Source organism: Chelonia mydas, chromosome 1, assembly GCF_015237465.2.
Source record: "Chelonia mydas isolate rCheMyd1 chromosome 1, rCheMyd1.pri.v2, whole genome shotgun sequence".
Lineage (NCBI taxonomy): Eukaryota > Metazoa > Chordata > Testudines > Cheloniidae > Chelonia > Chelonia mydas.
In genome coordinates, this window is record NC_057849.1 from 212318792 (window position 1) to 212324791 (window position 6000).

At 46.7% G+C, this 6000-nt stretch overlaps 1 protein-coding gene and 1 long non-coding RNA gene across 2 annotated transcripts in view; both read left to right on the plus strand.

Moving 5' to 3' along the window:
- Positions 1–6000, plus strand: part of LOC102941373 (scavenger receptor cysteine-rich type 1 protein M130) — a 1272625-nt gene that overhangs the window by 982980 nt on the left and 283645 nt on the right. The window lies entirely within an intron of this gene.
- The window catches only part of LOC122461391, a 24101-nt gene continuing 22818 nt past the window's right edge, over positions 4718–6000 (plus strand). The window contains exon 1 of the long non-coding RNA XR_006283256.1: positions 4718–4923. This is a non-coding gene — a long non-coding RNA (uncharacterized LOC122461391). The remainder of the gene's footprint in view (positions 4924–6000) is intronic.

Consider the following 6000-nt stretch of genomic DNA (forward strand, 5'->3'; position numbering starts at 1 on the left):
TTAAAAAAAACTGAAATGTGAATTCTGGGTCATTTAATACCTAATTAATTTGCTATTCAGCTGTTACTCAGACACACAGGCCAACATGCACCCAGACTTATGGGAGATTCCAGTTCTGACCCAAACTGCACAGCCTGGGTCCAGCTCTGATTGTTCATCCCAAAAGGATTAATAACCACAGAGCTGCCTAATGTCGGTCTCTAGGGAGAGGCTTTTCTTGGCTCTCAGACTACCTTATCGCAGTGTCCAACACCGGTCTCTTTTAAAATTAATTGATTAACTTCCATGTTTGTTGTTAATCAGACAAATGCTTGTTCCTATAAAACATCATGAAAATATGTTTGTATCTTGTGTTGAGAATTTAAATCTGCCTACACTGAGATGTGAACAACACATAAAGTTCTCTCCTAACCTTCAATTAATTAAACACATCGCGTTCATGTGTGTGTGCACACGCGCATGCAGGTAGTTTCAGAATTACCAGTGCAAGAAATATGGGTCTCTTCTGCTCGGTTATCACACGACTTTGGATCCCAGGGCTCTGACGGGCACTGCCAGAGGGAGCTGTGCTGCTCACTGCATGCAACGTGGTCCAGCCACGTGGGACCAGAACCTGCTCCATATTCAAAGTCTCTTGCAATCTGCCCTCCGTCCCACAGTTCAGCTGTTTGCAGACAATTGCTGGGGTGACTCCAGACATCGCATTGGAGCAAACACTGCCCCACGTCCCATTGTAGAAAACCTCCAGCCGCCCAGCACAGTCATTGTTGCTCACCAGCCTCAGATCTGTGAACTCTAGAAGGAAATGCAGAAAAAGGGAATTTAAATCATTTGACTCTGAAATGAACTGGGGTGTGAAGAGTGAAATCCAGCGATTGCTAATGATCCTGTGCATCATTCTGCAGGGGCAACTGCTAGAGAATCACTCCAGGAGTAAGAGACTCTTTTCGACACCACAGGCCCCTTCGAAATACAGTGGGCATCTCTGGAAGGCCACCATTTAGCAGCAGCTACATACAGATTGTAATAGATAAAGGCTGGGAAGGATTGTGACATTGGCAGGCCAGATGCCAGCTCTTGCCCAGGCTGCAGGCCTTGGCTGAAAACTTACAATCTCGTAGCTGGAGACCAGGCAGGGTCACATGTGTGTTAGTTTTGCTGAAAACAGGTATTAGTCTTGGAAGAATGTATTGAGTGTTTAGACTTTATGAAATGCTGGTTAGTTGCTGCAGGCATTAATCTCACTTGTAATGTCTGTGGTCCATGCTACAAGAACATATGCAAGTTTTGCTTTATAACTGAAAATGTTTGCTCTGAACTTGTGAACTCAGGCACGGGAATGATCCCCGCCGCCCATCCCCTGCATGTAGTACATGCAGAAGGTCTTATCCCATTGCTTTGAAGGCTGGAAGAGGGAAATAAAAATAATAGATGGGACGATTTTTCATCTTTTTGGCTGTTTGAACTGTGACAGGGCTAAAGAAACCAAACTGAAGCCCGAGACCCCAAGGGTTACCCCTGGTCAGCGCTGAAGGACATTTGGAATTGACAGATCACTACAACTCTGTCACTCCGAGGATATAAATGGTAACTCATTTGTGTGTAGATGATTGCTTGCTTTAACCGTGTAAACAACCCTTTTATTTCTTTTTCCTAATGAATAAACCTGTATATACTTTATTACAGGATTGGCTACAGGCATTGTCTTTGGTGTAAGATCCAGGGTACCAAGTGATCTGAGTAAGTGGCTGGTCTTGGGATTGGAAGAAACCTGAATGTGATGTGATTTTGTGTAAGTGACCACTTATCCCTAAGTCCAGTTTGTTTGGGTGACAATAGACTGGAGAGTCTAAGGGGACTGTCTGTGACTCCATGGTAAGGTAGATACAGTGATCCAGGACTAAGTTCCCTCTGAGCTGCGTGGCCATATGGACGCACAGAAGGCTATCAAAGGCCGCATAGGCACGCAGCCACAGGGGCCTAGACTGGAGAGGCACCTCTTCCCCAGCCCCAGAGCTGCTGCAGTGGGGAGAGGTGCCCCTCCCCTGGCCCCAGGCTGCTGCAGCAAGAGAGACCTTGGGGGAGTCCCTCTTCTGCCACAGCCCCAGGGCAGCCAGAACTACAAACCCCTCATCCCTGGCCCCACCCCAGAGCTCGCACCCCCAGCAGAGCCCTCACCCGTGCACAGCCACCCTCTGCCCCAGCCCTGAGCTGCCTCCCACACTCTGAACCCCTCAGCCCCAACCCCACCACACATCACCTCTAGACTGGTGCACATAACAAAATTCATTCCGCACATGGATGTAAAAATTAGAGGGAACATTGGTCCAGGAGTTCACATCTGTTACAGGCTTGGTGGAATCTACTTATAGAACACACCAGCAGTTTGGGGTATTGCCTTGTTTCTCACCATCTGCCCTGAGGTGGACACTCAGTGCCGTGAGCCTCTCCAGACAGTGTGACAAGGATCATGAGATCAAATAATTTGACCGTCTGTAAAACAGCTGCACAGAGCCTAATAACTTGAGTTTGATGTAAGCATAGCTTCCAGAAAGGCATCCAGTCTAGACAGGAAGACTTCAAGAGATGCAGAATGCACCATTTCCCCGGTAGTTTGTTCCGATGGTTAATCACCTTCCCTGTTAAAAACCTGGGCCTTATTTCTGATCTGAATTTGTCTGGTTTCAGCTTCTAGCCATCGACTCTTGTTCTGCCTTTCTGCATTAGATTAAAGAGCCCTTTAGGAAGTGGTATGTTCTCCTTGTGAAGGGACTTATGCCCTGTAATCAAGTTACCTCTTGGTCGTTTTGATAAACTAAACAGATTCAGCATCTGAAATCTCTCACCGTAAGGCTTTTATTCATCAGATCACTTTTGTGGCTCTTCTCTGCTCCAAATTTTGTGGACATAAGAACTGGACACAGTATTCTAGTATCAGTCTCACCAGCACCATGTACAACAGTAAAATTTAGTCCCCACTCCTACTCGCTACTCCCCTGTTTATACATCCAAGGTTCATTAGCCCGTTTTGCCACACACGGCACTGGGAGCTCATGTTCAGTTATTTCTCCACTCGGACCCTACATCCTTTTCAGTCACTGCTTTCCATGATACAATCTCCTTTAGATACCTGAGATGCAGCCTTCTAGCATTCTAAGGGAAATCTTGCAAGATCTCCAACACCTCACGGTGGGAGCTGAGGACTTTCTAATGGTGACCTTGGTAGGTAGTTACACAAGGGAAAGGGAGGCAGAGACAGTCAGGGAGAGTGTCATTCTCAGCAATCTCTTTAAAATCTGCCCCTCCATTACATTGCCCGGTAACACAGCTCACAAGAGCATTCCCAGAACAGACCTGAGCAGAGAACCCGCGTCCTCTTGTGTCTGCAGTTGTGCTGGCCCCAGCCCCCGGAAGGACACGACCAGAGATCGGATTCGTTCCCAGAGCAGTTCACATCGTCCAGCCAGATCTGCCCGGATCCTTGCCCATAATGAGCAGAGACAGTTGCATTGATGGCACGTCCACATCCCAGTTGTTTGCAAACGACATCGGAGTCTGACAGATCCCAGGAATCATCACAGACTGTCCCCCAGCTGCCATTGTAATAAATCTCCACTCTCCCGGCACAGCGACCTGTCCATTCACCAGTCTGATCGCCGGCTCCCTGCAGGGATAGATCCAGCTGTTAATATGTATTTTCCTACTGAACAGAAAATGTTTGTGAGATTTGGAAATGAATCACCTGAGCAAAAGACACCGACGTCCTCAGCAATTCCTGCCTGGGCTGTCTCAGACGTGGAGATGTCACAGAGAGTCAGACGAGTCTCATTTCCTGCACACTGGACCCTTCTGAGCCCCACAGGCCCGTTCCATTCTCAGACTTCGGGGGGATAAAAGCTTTCTCAGCGACTCCGCACTGGAGCTCCCTGCACACCACGCTGGCATCGTCATGTCCCACTGGTCATCCAGCACTCTGCCCCACACACCACGGAGGGAAATCTCACTCTCCCATCACACCGGCTCTCTCCATTCATCAGTCTCAGTGATTCAGAGCGACCTGGGCTCAGGAGAGATGGGAAATTCACTGAATAACACTCTCTCTTATACACTAGAAATAATGCACATGAAATTGTGGACTATTTCTCAATAAGAAGGTAAGCCAGTGATCAGAGTGTGTCACATTGTTGAAGGGAACAACCTCTGTCAGAAGACACTTATTCCTGTAAATCTAAAAGTGGAAGGTGCTGCATTTAGGAAGAAGGTTGAAATCCAGGGCTTCTGCAGTAGTTTCTCTCTAAGGATCCCAGTTCCAGCCAGGCAAGAAGCCCTATGGAGACTCTGTACATGGATCTGAAGATGGGGCAGAGAGGGGAGCTGAAACTTCATTAAGCAGGAGGGGTCCCTGTGGTGAGGGGAGAAGCTGATGATCATAATGGCCTTTTTGGGTCTTAAAACTCTATGGATCTATAGACCCATAAGACAGGCTCCATTTAGGCACAAGGGAACCAGATTGGCTGGCCATTAAAATTAATTTTCTAGTGAATTATTTTCCCGCAGGGCCCTGGCCACTTTGAGTGCCCAGGATGGATAAATCGGGGTTGTGCAGCGTGAGGCTGTTGCTTGTATGACCCCTGCCTCCGCTGCTGACTCACTGGGTGGCCTTGGGCAAGTCACTTTGCTTTTCTCTCTCCGTTTCACCATCTGTAAAATGGAGCTGTGACATTGCACTCTGTAGGATTTTATGAAAGTATGCTGATGAGTGTGAATATAATGTAACTGAAATATGCTTCCTGCAAAAGGTCTTTTGTAAGGTATAATTGCAAAGTTTATAATCTACTGAGTGTGGTCATCCTATTTGTACAAATGTATCACTCGTGTATCTGAAACTAGAAATATGAAATATAACTCTGAGGTCCTATTGTAGTTATGCACAGTGTGGGTCATTCATGGTGGTTTGGAATCTTAATGGCTCCCATTAACCAGGACAATTGACTGTGGATGGCTCTGTTTTACTTCTAAGTCTTCCTGAATACTGGCAAGCGGGTAATGAAGTCTTACAGTGACATGTGATCATGTCACCTGAACTGGAATCCATCTTTAACCTGGTGCTTTTCCATTGAAAAGGAGGGGTGGGAACCCAGAGAGGGCCAAAGGATTCCCGCCTTATGCAAAAGATATATAAGTGAGTGGAACAGAAAAAAGTGGGGCAGCCATCATGAGAAATCCCTAACTACCACCTGAGCTGGAACAAGGCTGTACCAGGGAAAGGATTGTGCCCAGACTAGGTAGGCATCCAGTCTGTGCAAGTAACTTATTGAAACATCTGAGGGTGAGATTTTATCTGATTCAGTTTTATTACTGTATTAGGCTTAGATTTGCGTGTTTTATTGTATTTTACTTGGTAATTCACTTTGTTCTGTCTGATACGACTTGGAACCACTTAAATCCTACTTTCTGTATTTAATAAAATCACATTTTACTTATTAATTAACCCAGAGTATGTATTAATACCAGGGACGGGGGGTAAACAGCTGTGCATATCTTTCTCCGAGTGTTATAGAGGGCAGACAATTTATGAGTTTACCCTGTATAAGCTTTATACAAGGTAAAACGGATTTATTTGGGGTTTGGACCCCATTGGGAGTTGGGCATCTGAGTGTTAAAGACAGGAACACTTCTTAACTGCTTTCAGTTCAGTCTGCAGCTTTGGGGCACATGCTTCAGACGATGGGTCTGTGCTGGAGCAGACTGGCATGTCTGCCTCAGCTAGACAGGGTGCTGGAATCCTAAGCTGGCAGGGAAAGCAGGGGCAGAAGTAGTCTTGGCACATCAGGTGGCAGCCCCCAAGGGGTTTCTGTGATCCAGCCTGTCACAGGATACAACCTGTCACAGGTGGGTAATACTAATACTTACCCACCTACTTCCCACCTACTTCCCTGGAGTTTGGTGAGGGTTTATTAGTGTCTGGAGAGTACTTTGAACACATAAAGCTCTGCAGAA